Source organism: Prionailurus viverrinus, chromosome D1 (genome assembly GCF_022837055.1).
Source record: "Prionailurus viverrinus isolate Anna chromosome D1, UM_Priviv_1.0, whole genome shotgun sequence".
Taxonomy (NCBI): domain Eukaryota; kingdom Metazoa; phylum Chordata; class Mammalia; order Carnivora; family Felidae; genus Prionailurus; species Prionailurus viverrinus.
In genome coordinates this window covers 6,681,807-6,701,308 of record NC_062570.1, presented here as the reverse complement: position 1 = coordinate 6,701,308, position 19,502 = coordinate 6,681,807, and the positions used below count along the sequence as shown (strand labels likewise).

Here is a 19,502-nt window from a genome sequence, read left to right as displayed (position 1 = left end):
CTGTGTTCAAGGCTAGTACTCTTCCACACCATCCTTCTCCACTGCTTTCCACTCTCTGAATCCAGGATGTTGGGTTGCTAATTGTGAGAGGTAGTGGGCGCCGTGTCTATGCTCATCACGGATTATCCAGTGATTCTCAAGTGCCTGGCACAAAGTGGGCACTCAGTACATTCTTAGTGAGGGAATAAATGATTGATTTGGTGAAGCCATGAACACAGCCATTGGGGAAATGGGAGAAATGGCAGAGAGAATGAGAACGTTTGAGGGAAAGAGATACTAGTGCGAAAAAAGAACTTTAAGATCACGTCGGTGCCCAACACTAAGATCTATTAGCAGCATGTTATGTTCTCACACCAAGGTCACTGAGTTGCTATGAGTGTGCCAGTGGCAGGGGAGAGTGGGTAAATGAAATATATATCCACGTATCCTAAATATATATCCCATGAAAATACGGTAGTCAGTAATTTCTGTGAAGTGTCTTGGGGGACAGGGATCTCTTAATCTGAGGCATGCTGTGAAAACCTCTCCAAAGACAAGCTGTGGTATCTTATGCCCCCTACCAAGAAGAAAAAAGCCTAATACTTGGTGGGCCTTTTTGGCTCTTGGAGGACACTACTATAGTATCCGAATCTACTTCTCTGACCCATTTAGTGGGACAGCCAGTAGGCCACTAGCTTGAACAGGGCTGAAGGCAAGAGACGTCCCTTCAGCTGGTCCAAGCAACAATACAAGCAGCTTTGCTACTTGGCCCATGGTCCATCAGACCTAACGGTGCTTGCCTGAAGTACCTATGGCAGACTGGGATGCTCTATCAGGCCCGGGGAGGGACCCATTGGACAATTACAGGAGTGGCATTTGGGAAGAAAGGTACACCCTTTTTGCCAAAAGCCATCATACTTTTGAGGAGTAGTTCTTGGCTTACAACCTGGCTTTGACAGAGACTAAATGCCTAGCTGTGGGACAACAAGTGACTGTGTAATCTGAATGCTCATCAGGAGCTAGGTATTCTCGTTTCATCAGGCTGGATCTTAGTCACCAAGCGGAAGCCATGTATACACGTAAGACAGGGGTAGATCCTAAGGGGACCTGGAGTGACAAGGCTCACACCCCAAGCAGGCCTGCTTTTGCAGGACTCTCTCAACCCATGGCCTCATCTGGATTTCCCCATAACTGAAGAGGAAGAAACTCAAGTCTGCCTCACACATGGCGCTGCACACTATGCTGACAATGGTCAGCCCCGCTCCACCATGGACTTGAAGGTCAGTGGAAAAGAGAGCCCCTCCCGTTCCTGGAACTTCTAGTGGAACTTTTTGCAGAGGAAGAGATGGAGACAGGTAGGTAGGGATCTACACCAATTCATGAGCAGAGGCTAAAGGTTTGGCATGGTGGAAAAAACAAGATCAGGGGACTGATAAGAAGCAGGTCTGGGGAAGAAGAGGTATGCAGATGGGCCTAGAGCACATGAATCCTTGTATTCTGTGTGAATACGCACCCCAGCCTCCCCTCTGTGGAGGAGTTCCTAATAACTGGTGAAACAAAATATCCTGCCCTACCATTATCTGTCAGTATTTCTACCCCAGTTTGGACTCAAAGACATCATGGCAGAAAGATGGAGGCTGTGACTGGGCTCAACAAAGACGTTCTCTCTCCTGGACTGTCACTGTTTAATAGTTAGCTGTCCATCGCTTCTCGGCCTTTGGGCTAAGATCAAGTGCAGTATCTGTTCTTTTCAGCTTAATAGTTAACTTTCGAGCAGCTACTGACACTTTTAGTGTGGCATCTTACTCTGGGGGGACCATGATGGAAGGGACACTGATGCGTCCTCGCTGTAACAGACGTTTACGCTGGACTCAAACCATGCCAGCACCGCCGTCTATGAACTTACAGAATCCCTTACATCTGGACATGGTATCCCACACTTGGCTGCAGATCAAAGATCTCACTTAGCCGAGAAGGAGACAGGGAAATGGGCGGGTGCCATGGGATTCGTTGATCTTACCATGTCACAATCACCTACAAGCATCTGGCCTTATAAAACCGTGGAATGGGCTAAGATTCTGTTACACCAATGTCCAGGAGGTAACACCTTGTGAGATTTTGGGATGACCCACGACATTTGTGTTTTAAACTAGCGAGGGATACAGTGTGTGTGTGTGTGTGGCGGGCGGGGGGGGGGGTCCTCGGCACAGATGCTGTGGTTTGGGAAACAAAGGGTGGAGGTGGGGTGATGGTACCTCTCACAATCGCACTTAATGAGTCACTACAATTTTTTGTTGCTTCTAATCCCTGTGACTCTGAACTCTGCTGATGTCAAGGTTTTAGTATCCAAAGGAGAAACGCTTTCACTAGAGAACCCTGTGATGCTTCCACCAAATCAGCTGAGACTGCCAACTGGTCATTTGGGGCTTCTTATGGAAGTGGGAGAACAGACAAAAAAGGGGCAACAATATGGTGAGGACCACACTGGCCCCCCGTGGTGCCTGCTGCTCAGAATGCCTGCGATCTTTCGATTCATTCCAAGCCCGGTCCTCCCAGCTCCCAGTCATGTCTCTGTGCCTCAGACACGCTTCCAGTAACTTTCGTTTTAGATCAGGGTCCTCAAGCCGCTTTTGGTACTGGGGGCCAAAGCCCCGGTCGATAGTGTCCGCACAGTTTGTAAGGGAAGAGGGCAGAAAACAAAGCAACAGACATTTTGTAATGTTCAACATGGTTTCGTGAGGCCAAAACTCATTTTTCTTTGGAATTATTGTGGGTAAACAACACATAAGATGAGATCCACCCTCCTAACAATTTTTAAAGCGTGCGCTACACTATCGTCAGCTGCAAGCACGGTGCCATACGGCGGATCTCTACAACTGTCTCATCTTGCATGACTGACACTCCATTCCCGTCGAACAGCAGCTCATTTCCTCCTCCTCCCCACTCCAGCCTCTGGTAACCACTATGCTTTCTGATTCCAGGAGTCTGACTACTTTAGACAACTTGTATCCATAGAATCACGCAGCATTTGTCCTTCTGTAACTGGCTTATTTCACTCAGCATAATGTCCTCAAGGGTCGCCCATGTCGTAGCATGTGACAGGATTTCCTTCTTTTTTTGTGGCTGAAGACTATTCAACGGTAAGTTTATACCACGTTTTCTTTTAACCATTCATCTGCAAAGTTTGTTTGTTTATTTTTTTTTGAGAGAGAGAAAGAGCAAGAGTGGGGGGGGAGGGGTAGAGAGCGAGGGAGACAGAGGATCCGAAGTGGACTCTAAGCTGCCAGCACGGAGTCCGACGTGGGCTCAAACTCATGCACTGTGAGATCACAACATGAGCCAAAGTTGGGCACTTAACCGCCTGAGCCACCCAGGAGCCGCAGTTTATTCTTTTTTTAATTTTTAAAAACTTTAAAAAATGTTTATTTATTTTTGAGAGAAAGAGAGAGAGAGCACGAACAGGGAGGGGCAGAAAGAGAGGGAGACACAGAACGTGAAGCAGGCTCCGGGCTCCGAGCTGTCAGCACAGAGCCCGATGTGGGGCTCGAACTCACAAACTGTGAGATCGTGACCTGAGCCGACGTCAGATGCTTAACCGACAGATGCTCTGAAATAACATGTGGACACATGGTAGTGACTGCATTCCAGTCTGCTTCCATTTGCAACGAATCACTTAATACAGAAGCAATGCAATCGAGTGTGAATGAAATGCCTTCGGGAGTTTGAAGTATTTTTTTGACCCAAACGACATGATTCCTGAGATTCTAAAAAATGTAAATATCTCAAAGTAAGTAGTTACCTAGTTTCCTGGAGGGCACTGAAAACAAAATGCTGTTGTCCTATGAAGGACAAAAGTCCACAGGTCCTGGAATGCACAAGATTATTTGTACTATATTATAGTTACTTATTTTGAAATGCTATCTGAAAGTGGCAAGATTATCTAGCTCCTATCTGCTGTTGTTATGAATTTTGTTGGACGTGCACAGGCGTCCTAAAAAAGCAACGAAATATAGAGCGCTGGCTGACTTTACTTAGGTAAAACGAACCAGATGTTCCATCCTGGAAATGTCCTTTTTGTGGCTTTGCCAGTTGTAAAACAGGCATTTAGAGGATATAAGTAGTTTGATGCCAGAGGCTGCTGGAAGCAAGCAGTCTGTGAGTGCATTAGCCCTGTGAGTGCTTTTCACCATGACCTTACATCCCTACTGCCCTTCTGGGAATAGTCATTGTGTTGAGGCTTTATTTTACCTGCCTCACTGGCCTTGTCATTCAGGCCCTGAGGACTGCTTTCCAGTCGAAGAGACAAGTCTCCCCCTCCTTTTATTATTACTGACTCTAACAACCCCTCTCTGGCCCGAAATTCTGAAACTTGGAGCTCATGACTTAAGTTATGCTTTGGTATCCATACAAACATTAAAATCTTCTTTGTGTAATTCCAGGGTATTTGCATAAAATATCAAGTCTGTGGTTGCAGAGGCTACATACACATTACCAACAAGACCTAAGAGGCCGTATTCTCTCTTTGAATGTGAATCAACTCCCATGACCACCTTCTTCTATTTTCCTTTTATGACACATCATCACTTTTTAGTGAGGCTTCCCACCTCCTAACATGCTCTGTTTCAGTCTTATCTTCCATTTTCCTCCACAGCAGTTAACATGGATATCCTATGTAGTTTTTCCAGTTTATTTGGTTATAGCCTGACTCCTCCCATTACAAGATAAGCCCCGAGAAAGCAAGGATTTTTGTTGTTTTCTTCTGGAATGCTGTATCCCTAGTGTCTAACATCTTAGCAGAACTGGGCATGATGTGTCCTACCAATATTTGTAAAGGAATACATCAACAAGTGAATAAGGTCATCCCCTCAGACTGTGCCCAGGCGGCGTGCAAACGCTGACCAAATGGGAGAACAAGGAAATAGCAAAGAGCTTTTCTCCTTTTGATATTTATGGTAGGGATTTGCAAAGCCAAAAGGAGAGAGAAATGGGCTGAATAAGAGTAGATACTTAAAAGCACATAGGCGAAATCACCCACGTTTTCTGAAGTATGTAAGTTGGTAGCAATTCAGATGGGTACTGTGCAGCGGCTTCTGGAAGGTAGAACAAGTTATGTGTGAAAATCGAAACAGTTTATTTGGAAATTAAAGGGAACTGTCTCTAGTTTCGCTGTCTGCAAGGCAATAATGGAAGGGTGCTTATTTTGTATATTTGGTTTGTTAACAGAAAATATATAAAAGACTTCAGCACTCAGTCCAATGCTTTCTGGCACCCGTCTGCCAAATAAAAATAAGACAATGACCATCTTCTCATGATTATTTTATTTTTCATATAGCACAGTGCATTACGTGATCTACACAATTAAACGACAGTTTTCCTCGGGTTCTAATCCTCCCACCATTTTCGTGACTTACGTCTCTTTCCATACGGCTTTGTCTGTGCTGCTGGGTTTCCCGTGCTTTTGTACATTTCCCCACGTCTTGGGATTTACCACTGGTGTTTCTCTCTCTCTCATTTCATTCTATCTCCGAATTATTCAGCTCTTATTTTCAAGTTATTTGAACAGCCTATGCTCACGTTCTTTTTCTGAGTTTGTGTTTTTATCAAAGTTACATGTGCACTTGCCCCCTATCCTTACTTTTCCCCATTCCCCAACTGGCCAGTGTCATTACATCATCATTTTAGATACATCATTTCTTGGCATCTGTGTTTATTCTGATCATGGACTTTCTTTTCATTGCTGAGCCCTGACGTAAACTGTGACTTCCCCGTTCCTGCACGTCTTCTAGACTTAACAATTATCTCATGTATTAGTAAAAGATAGGCCAGGCTTGCTGTATAACAAAACACCCACCTGTCGATGGGAAGAATGATAGAGAATCTGGGCTTATTTAAAAAAAAATTTTTTTTAATGTTTATTCATTTTTGAGAGATAGAGCACAAGTGGGGAAGGGCAGGGAGGGAGGGAAACATGGAATCCGAAGCAGGCTCCAGTCTGCAAGCTGCAGCACAGAGCCTGATGCGGGACTCGAACCCACGGACTGGGAGATCATGATCTGAGCTCAAGCCAGATGCTTAACCAACTGAGCCACCCAGGCATCCCTCAACTTTATTTTGAATGTTTTATTTTTTTTCCTACTGTGTTTCTAAAAGCTCTTTTGTTCTCAAAATATTTTTTTAAAAAAATTGGCATCCTGTTCTTATTTTATGATTGTAATATTTTCCCATTATCTCTATTAGTAAATTAAAGACAGTTATTTTTTTCTTTGTGAACCTTCCCTTCCCCCTTATTAAATTTGTTTCTCCAGTTGCCTCTGGTCTCTGTTTGTTTTGGTGTCTAGGTTTTATATTACAGATTTCCTAATATTTCTTGCAATTGCTCCTTGAGACCAAAAGCCCGACAGTCAGAGAATTAGGCTGGATCACTGAGTTGAGGAAACTCCCATGTTGGTAACTTACGTTTCTCTTCTTGGGCTAGTCAGATTCTTCAGAAATGACTTCACCAATGTTCAGGGGTTCTGTTTTTTATTTTTTTTTAACCAATGTCCTGTTTGAAGGGTGAGGGGCTGACTGGGAGCTGCGTGGGGAGGAGGGAGGACTAGACTGTAATAGCATCCAACATGCATGCATTCACTTAATGCCATTACTTTTTTTTTTTAATGCCCTTACTTTTTTTTTTTTATATATGAAATTTATTGACAAATTGGTTTCCATACAACACCCAGTGCTCATCCCAAAAGGTGCCCTCCTCAATACCCATCACCCACCCTCCCCTCCCTCCCACCCCCCATCAACCCTCAGTTTGTTCTCAGTTTTTAACAGTCTCTTATGCTTTGGCTGTCTCCCACTCTAACCTCTTTTTTTTTTTTTTTCCTTCCCCTCCCCCATGGGTTCCTGTTAAGTTTCTCAGGATCCACATAAGAGTGAAACCATATGGTATCTGTCTTTCTCTGTATTAATGTCCTTACTTTTAATAAGAGACCCCAACCTCAAGTATGCCTGGTGCTTCCAACTGAAGACTGTATATTTAATTCTTTTCCAAGAATAAATTTCCAGTTTTTTGCCAATGTGGGGGGAGGGGAAGTCACCTGATGTGTGGAATGGTGGTAGGGATGTGAGGATCTAATCCTTCTTTCTTTCCTTTTTTTCTTTTTTTTTTTTTTTTTAATTTTTGAGAGAGAGAGAGAGAGAGAGAGAGAGAGGAAGAGAGAGAATACCAAGTAGGCTTCGTGCTATCAGTGCAGAGCCTGATGTGGGGTTTGATCTCAGGAACCATGAGATCATGACCTGAGCTGAGATCAAGAGTCAGATGCTCAACCAACTGAGCCACCTCGGTCCCCAGGATCCAATCTTTCTTAACTAGACCGACAGTCAATGATGCTCATTTTAGCACTTGCACTTCCAGAAGTATCTTGTGCCAACCATTTCCTGAGTCTTTAGGGCTTGGATGGTATATATTGGCTTGGGTTTTTAGCTTTTTCCATCGCTTGCTTAGAAGCCAGTTTTCTTGAGTCTCCTAATTCATTTACCATTCCTCCATCTGCTTTCCGGCTTCCAAAATTTGGTTGCTGTTGTTTCTTTACCTACTTTCCTTGTTTGAGGGTTTACGGTTCCAAAACAAAACAGAACTATCGTCACTTTAGTGAGATTTCAGGGGAAAAAAGCTAAAATAGACATAGGTGTTCAATCTGCCATCATGACCTGAAGCCTCTTCTTTTTCTATTGCGGTTGGTCCTTCTGCTATTTCTCACAGATCCTTCATGTCCCAGCATCGAGGACCGTCTTCTTTGGGACACATACATCCTCTGAAATGAGCCCTCACCCCAGGCACAGAGGACAATTCCTCCCTTTGTTCTACCACTAGAACTTTATTTTATTAAAATTTTTTAAATATTTATTTCTGAGAGAGAGAGACAGAGTGCAAGCGGGGGAGGGGCAGAGAGAAAGGGAGACACAAAATCTGAAGCAGGCTCCAGGCTCTGAGCTGTCAGCACAGAGCCTGACATAGGGCTCAAACCCATGAACCATGAGATCATGACCGGAGCCGAAGTCAGACGCTTAACTGACTGAGCCACCCAGGCGCCCCTGGAACTTAATTTACTACTTACTGGCCTTTACTGCAATTATTTGATTGTTATCTTTCTTTGCTGCACCTATCTGTAAGAGAGAGGTCCTAATGGTCTCCCAATGTCTATTCTCCCTGTCTACCTTTAGTGACAGAACTCCCAAGTATTAGCTGGCACACAGCAACTCAGATAGAGGCTGTATTCCCCAGCTCTCCTGAAGTCAGCTGTGGTCCGTCCCTAAATCCGGTTCAACGGGACATGAGAAGCAGTGTGTGCACTGTGTGGTACATCTACTTGGAAAAGCCATTGGCAGTAGGCTTCCTCCTTCTCCTTCTGACCTGACCTTCGCTAGGAAAATGGAAAGACAGAAGAAACCTGGAAGGTGATCTTGAGGCAGAGCCGCCCTGACTGCCCAGAACCATTCACTCTGGACTACGGTGGCAGGAGAAACAAAGCTCTGTATTATGTAAGGTGCCATATTTGGGCAGCTCTTAGTTACAGCAGCACAGTCTGCACCACACAGAGAGCAGCATGGACCTTGGATGTAAGACTACACCTTACTTTTCGCCCAGTACCCAATACCTATGGCAGGCTACTTCATACAAGTTTGTTCATTGCAGCGGCAGGGCTCACTCCTGCCACTAAGTGCAGCAATGCGGTCACGGAGTACCGTGTAGATGCCAGGGAAGTGTCATCGTGGCCACACGTGCTTGCCGTCAGTTACCGGTATTGCTACTGTTGTGCAAAGCGATTTCACCCTTGTTTTCTGAATATAGCAGTAAAATAATGGTTTGGTGGAGAGGATAATTAACATGGGTGTACAGAGGACAGGGGGAGGGGTTTGTGGCAAACAGATTATTTTTCAAGACGGAAACTGCAAAATGTGTCAGTGAAACTCTTTTCAATCACAACGGGAGGCATGGTGCAGCAGAAAGGACACTGAAGACAGAGCTAAGAGAACAGGGTTCTTTGGCAAACCACTGAGGAGCTATAACCTCTGGGGCAAGTCAAAGCCTTCCTGGACATTAATTGCATTATTAAAAAATGAGACTGTTGGGGGCGCCTGGGTGGCTCAGTCTGACTTCGGCTTGGGTCATGATCTCGCGGTTCGTGACTTCGAGCTTCGCATTGGGCCTTGTGCTGACAGCTCGGAACCTGGAACCTGCTTCGAATTCTGTGTCTCCCTCTCTCTCTGTTCCTCCCCCACTAGCACTCTGTCTCTCTCTCTCTCAAAAATAAAAAAGACTAAAAAAAATTAAAAAAATAAATGACAGTGTTGTATCAGACCACCTGTCTGTTCCCTCCCAGTCCTGTGGCTACGGTTATTTATCTACTAGAATGGCCAGCATGCTGACCACAGGTGGCTGACCTCCGTGGCTTCTTTCCTGTATGTTTCTCCCCCACTTTCTTGGAGGTTGTTTTCAATTCACATCTCACTCATTTTCTTTGCGGCCAATGGTGCTTTGCATACAACTAACTACATCTTGTCTTCCACCTTTTTTTTTTTTTTTGTAATTTATTAAGTTTATTTATTTTCAAGAGAGAGTGAGAGAGAGCATAAGCGAGGGAGGGATAGAGAGAGAGGAAGACAGAGATTCCAGACACAGGTTCCAGGCTCCATGCCATCAGTGCAGAGACCAACAGGGGGCTCCATCTCACAAACCACAAGATCATGACCTGAGCTGAAATGAAGAGGTGAATGCTTAACTGACTAAACCATTCAGGCGCCCTGAAATTTCAAGAGTTTTAAAAGGGAAAACTTTTAAATCATATGGTATAATGTCCAGAAGCACCAGCAAAAGAGACATAGAGAATCACATGAAAGAAGAAACCGTGAGATTCTCAAATATATTTCTAAAACTTAAGGAATTGCCTACAGTTTTTCTTTTCGACGTATTGTTTCCTAAAGTGCTCTATCTCCTTACCTACCTACCTACCTACCTACCCATCAGTTACTAAAATGCTTTTGTAAAAAGACTCTGAGTTGGGAAATCTCGTATCTATCTCGGGGATTCACAATGTGTATTACCAGGTCCATATATTAAAAGCTCTGACAAATCCCTCAATTTCCCACCCTATTTAATCAAGGAAACCTTTTCTCAAATTACACCTATTAAAATCACTCTGAACAATGCTATACTGAAGAAAAATGAGAGGCAATGCCTAGAATTTAAGAAATTATAATCTTGCAAATATAATCACTCTACAATCCAGCAATTGCACTATTAGATATTTACCCAAAGGATACAAAAATACAGATTTGAAGGGGTATATGCACCCTAATGTTTATAGCAGCATTATCAACAATAGTCAAACTATGGAGAGAGCCCAAGTATCCATCAACTGATGAATGGATAAAAAGATGTGGTGTGTGTGTGTGTGTGTGTGTGTGTGTGTGTGTATACACACACAATGGAATATTACTCAGCCATCAAAAAGAATGAAATCTTTCCATTTGCAGTAACATTGTTGGAGCTGGAATGTTTTATACTAAGCTAAATAAGTTGGTCAGAGAAAGACAAATATCATACGATTTCACTCATATGTGGAATTTAAGAAACAAAACAGATGAACATATGGGAAGGGGTGGGGGGACAAAGAGAAGAGAGGGAAACAAACCACAAGAGACCCTTAATGATACAGAACAAACTGAGGGTTGATGGAGGGGAGGTGGGGGGGGTGATGGGGCTAGATGGATGATGGACATTAAGGAGGGCACTTGTTGTGATGAGAACTGGGTGTTGTATATAACTGATGAATCACTGAAATCTACTTGTGAAACCAATATTGCATGGTATGCTAACTAAAATTTAAATTTTAAAAAAGGAGAAAAAAAAGAAATTATAATCTTTCTTCATAATGCCAGAAAGTTCTTAACATCTATCTAACTCCTGTTTGGACAATTCTCTCTTAATCTCTTCTCAAAGAGGGTTCAGTTTGGGCTCCACACCATGCTTTTTGTATTTATGAGGCAGGAATCTGTTATTAAGGACAGCCCTCAGCTTTATTTATTTGAGGCTGTTTCACACAAATTCCTACAAAAAGGAAACACATTTGGAAAGACTAAAAAATCAGAAGAGGGGCGCTGGGGTGGCTCAGTCGGTTAAGCGTCGAACTTCAGCTCGGGTCATGATCTTGCGGTCCATGAGTTCGAGTCCCCCGTTGGGCTCTGTGCTGACAGCTCAGAGCCTGGAGCCCGTTTCAGATTCTGTGTCTCCCTCTTTCTCTCTCCTCCCCCGCTCATGCTCTGTCTCTCTCTTCTCAAATAAGTGTTAAAAAAAAAATTTAGAAAAAAAATGAAAAATCAGAAGAAAAAACACTCTAAACATTCTTAGTAAACTAAGATAAATTTATTTATTTATCTAGAGACAGAGAGAAAGATAGAGAGAGAGAGCTTCCCAAGTAGGCTCTGCACTGTCAGCATGGAACATGAGATCATGACCTGAGCCCAAATCAAGAGTCGACGCTTAACCGACCGTGTCATCCAGACGCCCCGGCACTGAGATATTTTTGATGGCTTTGTTATATCAGTTATATCCTAGCTACTGATATCAGTTGACGGTCTTAAAAGACACACTTCCAGTAATACAGTCATTTGACTTAGCAAGTTGTTCCTAAATTAAAAATGAATTGCTACCATAGGAAGGAAAACAGAAAAAGTCACTACATCTCAAGAATGCTTAAGAGAATGCTGTTCACTGGGGCAACTTGGTGGTTCAGTTGGTTAAACATCTGATTGACTCTTGACTTTGGCTCAGGTCATGATCCTGTGGTCCCTGGGATCAAGCCCTGTGTTGGTAGCCTGGACCCTGCTTGGGATTCTCTGTCTCTCTCTCTCTGTCTGCCCCTGCCCAGCTCACTTGCTCTCTCAAAATAAAAAAATAAACACACACACAAAAAAAGAAGAAAGAATGCTGTTAAGATTTTAAACCAAACTAACGTCAGCTAGCCATCAATATTTACTTAGTCGTGCTTATATGCAGAACTGCTTACCTGTATTTTGAAACTCTATTCACAGCTTAAAGTAAAAATATACTTTTACCTTTGTTTCATGTTTTTCTGGAACTCCTAAAAGTCAGACCAGTACTTTATTACATAAAGTGATTCCTTTCAGAAAACAATGTTTGTTTTTATCATAAAAAGATGTTTTATGATAAGCCAGGTAGAGTGTGTGGGGTAGCAATTAAAAAAAAAAAAGTTTTTAGTGTTTATTTATCTTTCAGAGAGAGAGAGAGAAATAGAGAGAGCATGAGCGGGGGAGGGGCAGAGGGAGAGGGAGACACAGAATGTGAAGCAGACTCCAGGGTCCGAGCTGTCAGCACACAGCCCGATGCGGGGCTCAAACTCACGAACCTTGAGATCATGACCTAAGTTGAAGTTGGATGCTTAACCGACCGAGCCACCCAGGCACCCCTGGGGTAGCAATTTTTAAATTTTTTTTTTTCCAACGTTTATTTATTTTTGGGACAGAGAGAGACAGAGCATGAACGGGGGAGGAGCAGAGAGAGAGGGAGACACAGAATCGGAAACAGGCTCCAGGCTCTGAGCCATCAGCCATCAGCCCAGAGCCTGACGTGGGGCTCGAACTCACGAACCGTGAGATCGTGACCTGGCTGAAGTCGGACGCTTAACCGACTGCGCCACCCAGGCGCCCCATAAAGTGAACTTCCCTAAATTATGTATTAGCAGAAGTGATGAAAAGTTGCTGACATTTAGGGATTTATTAAAATCAAAAGTATAGGTTTGCAGGTACTTTGCTTTAGAAAGAATTAAAATAGCTTATTAAAGCAATATGTGATGTTCCCTGGTGTGTGTGTGTGTGTGTGTGTGTGTGTGTGTATCTCAGTATCACTTTTTCCACTCACCTTTTCTACTGCTTGACAGAGCAGACTAGAAAAAAGAAGATTCCCTCTAACTCAGTCAGGATAAGAATAACTAATATAAGAAATATCCTTAGGCCGTTCCAAGAAGTCCTCTTTAAATTTTTTTTAATGTTTATTTATTTTTGAGAGTGGGGCGAGGGGTAGAAAGAGAGAGAGACACAGAATCCGAAGCAGGCTCCAGGTTCTGAGCTGTCAGCACAGAGCCCGACACGGGGCTCAAACTTGTGAACCACGAGATCATGACCTGAGCTGAAGTCAGACACTCAACTGACTGAGCCACCCAGGCACCCCTAAGAAGTCCTCTTCAAAAACTTTAGAGCAACATGATGATGAAAGGGAAGTTGTTAAAAAATCTTTATATGCTTGGCAAAGTGACACTGGCTAGAAATTTCTACCCTCTCTCTGAGCAAAGCACTTTTCTTCAAGTGAAGACTTTACTGTGGTGTTCTATGTACTCACAACATCATCTCTAAGTTTCTTTTTCTAGCCCTTGCTGTGAAAGCTAAACACGGGGTCGAGGTGGTCATCACTTCTCCGCCAGAACAGGTGGTCATCACTGCAGCGTCAGGAGAGGAGATTCCAACCCCCACCGGCCACATACCTGGAGCTCTGCTAACAGGCCAGCATCAGGATGAGACATTCTCTCACTAGGTGGCCGCCCTCTTTTAGAACAGCAATACTGCTGGCAAGACTCTTACTAAGTTGTTTTTGACCATGGGTAATTTCGTGTCTCTCCCTGAAGCCAAAACGGACAACGAAGGGATGTGAGGGAGGACAGAAGACAAGAACAGGCCGAGGACTCACTACCCAAAATACAGAAGAGAAGTGGGAAAGCCCCCAAAAGTCCCAAAGAACGAGCTTTACCTACTTTGCAATTTTGCCTAATGCCAGCCCAGGGCCCTTAGGTATCGGGTGTACAATATTTAGTTTACTTCAGGATGTATAACCACCTTCATGTACCAATAGGGGCACTGAGGTTGCGGCCACATCTACCACATCAACGGAGTTATTAAGAAAAAAGAAATTAAGACAATGACAGGTTTTTCTAATTACTAGCTTGTTTCTTGACTGTGCTGACTACAGAGTCACTCGAAATGGTCCGAATGTCCCGAGGGGACAAGGCAAGCAATCTCTGCAGGATAAAAATATGTCTGGCTACCTGTGGCGTCTTTTCACATTCCGTGACGCTTGTGAGAAAAGACGCTGGCTCGTTCTGACATACCATTTTACCTGGAAACACCACAGAACCCTTTTTGGGATGATTGGTCACTTCCTTCTGTGAATTTCTCTTTTCCAAAAAGTAGACCTTCACAGATACATTTGTGTTGTATGACTTGTCATGCATACCTAGTATATTTGCATTTGTATTATGTGTATACGTATCTTAAAATGTGGCTGTGGGGAAGCTGATTCATGGGTAGTCAACACGTAGCAAACGAGATGGTCAAGGAGCCCGTGAGATTATTTTCTTCCGTGAGTCTCAGTAAGAGGCTCAGACACTAAGAGAACTGGGAGCTGGCAGAGTTGGAGAAGAAAACGAACCAGAGTGAAAACCCACAAACTCTTGCTTTTGGAGCTTCCATACTTCCAAACACCTGTCTATTCCATGAGCCTTTGTCATTCAGAAGATCTGGATCATTTATAATTTATCCCAAGTATCTAAATTAATTTGGCTAGATTTCTGTTACAACACAAATAATTTAAAAAATTTTTTTTTTAATGTTTATTTATTTTTGAGAGAGAGAGGGAGAAAGAGACAGAGTGAGAGTGAGGGAGGGGCAGAGAGAGAGAGAGAGAGAGAGGGAGTCACAGAATCTGAGGCAGGCTCCAGACTCTGAGCTGTCAGCACAGAGCCTGACATGTGGGTTGAACCCACAAACTGTGAGATCATGACCTGAGCTGAGGTCGAACATTTAATCGACAGAGCCACCCAGGCGCCCCTGAGGCACAAATAATTTGAACCAGGACATTATTTTATCTGATTACTCAGTACAAATAGAGCCTTGCTTGTATCGTGTCTAAAACCTGGAACAACAGGAGACTGCAGTGATTGTGGAGCTTAACTGTGGACAATTTCTGCTCTGTTATGTGTGCAGTTGTGAACCCAGCAATCCAGGATTGGAAAATCTTTTTGTGTTAAAGACTATGAACTGTCGTAAAGAGGGTAGGAATCAAACACAAAACAAAACAAAACAATTTAGTTTAGGCACTTAATGAGTTCTCTTGGGGCATCTGGGTGGCTCAGTCGGTTAAGCCTCTCACTCTTGATATCGGCTCAGGTCATGGTCTCACGGTTTGTGAGATGGTTCCCGCCTTGTGCTCTGCGTCCACAGCGTGGAGCCTACTTGGGATTCTCTCCCACCCTCTCCCTCTCTCTGCATCTCTCCTCTCCCTCTCAAAAATAAATAAACATTAAAAAAAAGCTTCTAAAAAATTCTTTTAAGGAGAAATAGACATTGCTTTTAAAATTAAAAATAAAGAACATAAATTAAGCCACTTTTACCCATTAACTTTGTATCAATGTTTTGAAGGGGTAGGAGGGAACACAGACAGGTCGGAGCCAGAGGGACAGATGAGGGGAGAGAAGCCAGAAAGAAATAGGAGAGGAAGCGACACACTAACATAAAAAGGAAGGAGAGAAAAAGAGGGAGGATAGGAGGAAATGAAGAGGGACAGATCCAGGAAAGGGGCAATGGAAAAACAAAACTCAGCTGAAGGAGAGGAAGGACACGTGAGGAAGACAGAGATACACAGTAGAAGGGTTGCTAGAGAAGAGATGACAAGACACACAGAGGGGTAGGGAGGGGTCCAGAATGTTCAGCTTGTTAGGCAGAGGCCATCCTCAGGTTCTGGGGGCCCAGTGGAGCGGGGCGGGGTGGGGGGCAGCGTCCCTTCTCTGGCACTTAATACTTACAGCCCTTTGTTAACGAGCTGGTTAATGAACTCCTGAGGTCTCCCACTGCTCCAAACCTCAACAGTTTAGGGATTCCGCCTAAAGAATGTGACTGTACTTGGGGCGCCTGGCTGGCTCAGTCGGTTAAGCATCTGACTCTTGATTTTGGCTCAGATCATGATCTCAGGGTTTGTAAGATCGAGCCCCACATCCGGACTCTGTGCTGACAGTGTGGAGCCTGCTTGGGATTCTCTCTCCTTCTCTCTCTGCCCCTGTCCCGCACACTCTCTCTCAGAATAATAAATAAATATTAAAAAAAAAAAAAAAAGAATGTGACTGCACCAACTCACCAAGGGAGGTTCCCTCGGGTTGTACTTGTTAGAACACAAGTTATCATACATTTTCATATTTTTTTATTTTTTATTTTTGAGAGAGAGAGCGTACGCACAAGTGGGAGAGAGAGGCACTGGGGAGAGAGATTCTTAAGCAGGTTCCACGCTCAGTGCAGAGTCCAACGTGGGGCTCAATCCCACAACCCTGGGATCATGACCTGAGCCGAAATCAAGAGTCTGACACTCGGCCAACTAAGCGACCCAGGCACCTGGATTTTTACCTTCTAAAAAGAGCCTGTCAGATACATTTGAGACATGCTGGTTTAATCAAGGTTAAACGGGCTTCCTTGTTACAGTACTTCTGAGAGCCTTTGATATGAATTTCTAAGAGAGTTCTACATGGAATGCAGGGATTCCCAACCTTACCTGGTCACAGAATTCATTTTTCAAGAGAATCACAAAGGTAACCGTTCTTGCAGAACACACTTCGAGAAGCATGGCACCAGGAGGATGCTATTCTCTTTACATCTGAGCTTTGCAATCACTGGCTGTAACTATAACACCCCGAAGATCAGACAACAAGGAATAAAAGGCAAAATCTGGTTTGAAGCCCTGAGGTTTCCTAGCCCTACAGCCAACACTGCTATTTCTTTATCTCACTTTATCTTTATTTTTTTTAACATTTATTTATTATTGAGAGACAGACACAGAGCATGAGGAGGGGAGGGGCACAGAGAGGGGGAGACACAGAATCTGAAGCAGGCTCCAGGCTCCGAGCTGTTAGCACAGAGCCTGATGTGGGGCTCGAACTCACGATTAGTGAGATCATGACCTGAGCCGAAGTCGGTTGCCCAACCAACTGAGCCACCCAGGCGCCCCTCACTTTATCTTTATATTGCTTTAAGTGCTTTTTATGGGAAGTTCAAAATTTAGAACCTTATATTTGATGCCCTCTAATATTTATCCTGAGTCACACCGTGCTGAACAATATTCTTGCTTCTTTTCCTGCGAAACTTCGTCCACTATGATGATTCAAAATTCAAAGTGGTGGGGTGCCTGGGTGGCTCAGGTCATGATCTCATGGTTCGTGAGCTTGAGCCCCATGTTGGGGCTTCACATGGACAGGCGGAGCCTGCTGGAGATTCTCTCTCTGCCCTCCCCTGCCTGTTCTCTGTCTCTCTCTCACAATAAATAAATAAACTTAAATTAAAAAAAAAAAAAATCAAAGTGGCAATTGCTAGTTTCCCTGCAAAGCCCACCATGCTAGGTCCACATTCCCTTCTTCATGGGCACACGGTAGCTCATCTACCTGTGGCCTTTTAACTCCTTCCTCCTCAGTGAACTTAGAGCTGAAGGGATCCGTACCACATTGGTCTCACTTGCTTAAAAGGAACATTGCTTGCTCTATTTCCAAAGGAACATTCTCCATTTCCATTCCCCTGTGCGGGAACACAGTGTTCATGAAGAAGATGATGATGTCTCAGTGGTGGCAGAAAAATAAGAAGGAACCAGAATGATGGCTAAGAGCAGAGTCACTCAACCAACACGGACCACTTACCTTGATGAAACTGTCATACAAAGAGAAATAAACTTTTATCTTTAATGAAGGCACTGTAATTCTGACTTGCCTTAATGCAGGAATTTGACATTTATCCTCACTAACACAGTGTTAATAATAACAAAAACATTTGAGTGTTATAATTTACGGTATGCTCACATAGACATTATTTTTGTAAACCTTTTTCACTTTGATTTTGTTTCTTCTTTTTGAAAGTAATTATTGTCTTCTAGCATGTGTTAATCTGAACATTGAAAGTCAAGGCTTAATATTTGTCAATTACATCTCAGTAAAGCTGGGGTGGGGGAGAAAATGAAGATTAGGTAGGGTCATAGTTATTGCCTCACTATTTTGTTCTGTTTTTTTAATGCTTTCAAACTATACTCTGAGTTGTCTAAAGTAGGTTCCTTTCTGCTCGTTTATATACAATCAACAATAAACCCTCAGATATAAAATTCCCTATGAATTCCTAATGATATGACTAATACCTTCATGAACTATAGTAACTTTCTATGAAATAAAATGTATCTATTACTCAAAAAAGTATCTATTTTCTTCTGAAAAGACACAGAGTGGTTTAACAATGATTGTTTCAAATGCAATTTTATGTTGAAATATTCTGCTAAACTACAGAAAGGCAATATTGGAAGGTAGCTATTGAAATATGTATGTATTTATGAATACATCTTTGGTAAAGAGCCAGACAAAATAAAGCATGACTCATTGTCAGTAAACATTCCCTAAATGTCCTTGTATTATTTGGGAGAGGTACCGTCTGGTTTTAATAATGTATATAAAACAAATTGCTATTTACATATGCTCAAAGGCATTAAAAAACAATGATCTACTTAGCAGAAAGGACTTTAAAGTCTAACAAATTAATTATCCTTTACTTTGTTGTCAATAAGGTGAGGAATTACTTCTTAGGAAATAATTAGATACAATAAGACTTCACTAATGGTTCTTGTAGCTGCAACTCACTAGTTTCTAGAAGTTTAAGGTATAAAGAGTATGTTTTTATTACATTCATTTTAGAGGGTAGAGCAAGAGTTATTAGTAAATGCCTTTTTTGGGGGGGAGGACCACAAAATATCTTAAATTTCATCTCTGATTGAGATCACAGGTGATGGAATCTGCAAACCATCTTACAATGGTGAAAGAGGAAGGAATCTTAGAGATCATAATAACCCCATTTTACAGATGAGGAATCAGAAGTTTGAAACCCTATTTAACTAAAAGAGGCTTCTTGAGAAGGAAAAACAAGTTTCCTCATGGACTTCTAGGGATCGTACAATTCGAACCTTGAACAGTAACCTTTACCATCTCTCTGAGGGCTGGCCTTCCCATCTTTCCACTCCACGCATGGGAGTTCCCGGATCGTGTGGATCAGTGTGTAGCTGGGAATGGAAGCCAGCACTTTACAAGCTGGAACATCCCCACAGAAGTATGCTGATCTCATCGGGAAGTGCTGGGGGCTGGGGCTGGGGCCGGGACGCCATGTTTGGGAAGCCCCCTCCTGGAGGACTGCATTTCACAAGCGGAGGACTTGCTGAAGATTGCAAAATGCTTGCTTAAGCGAGTTGTAGGTGACAATGCAATCTTAAAAAAAAAAAAAAAAAAAAAGCCCAAACACTACAGTGTATCAGATTTCTTACCTTCCTCTAAAATAAAACAAAACAACCCCCCCCCCAAAAAAAGTGTCCTCCAATCCCAGAAATTTAAATACGCTTTATTACGTAGTTCGGTCCTAAACACCCAGGAAATGCAGGCAGATTACATCTAGTTCTTAGTGAC

The 19,502-nt window shown here is 43.1% G+C and overlaps 1 protein-coding gene and 1 pseudogene across 1 annotated transcript in view; one reads left to right on the top strand and one right to left on the bottom strand.

Annotated features, from left to right (window-relative positions):
- The window catches only part of RAB39A (RAB39A, member RAS oncogene family), a 30,821-nt gene that overhangs the window by 10,260 nt on the left and 1,059 nt on the right, over window positions 1-19,502 (bottom strand). The window lies entirely within an intron of this gene.
- Window positions 1,682-1,855, top strand: LOC125147325 (uncharacterized; annotated as a pseudogene).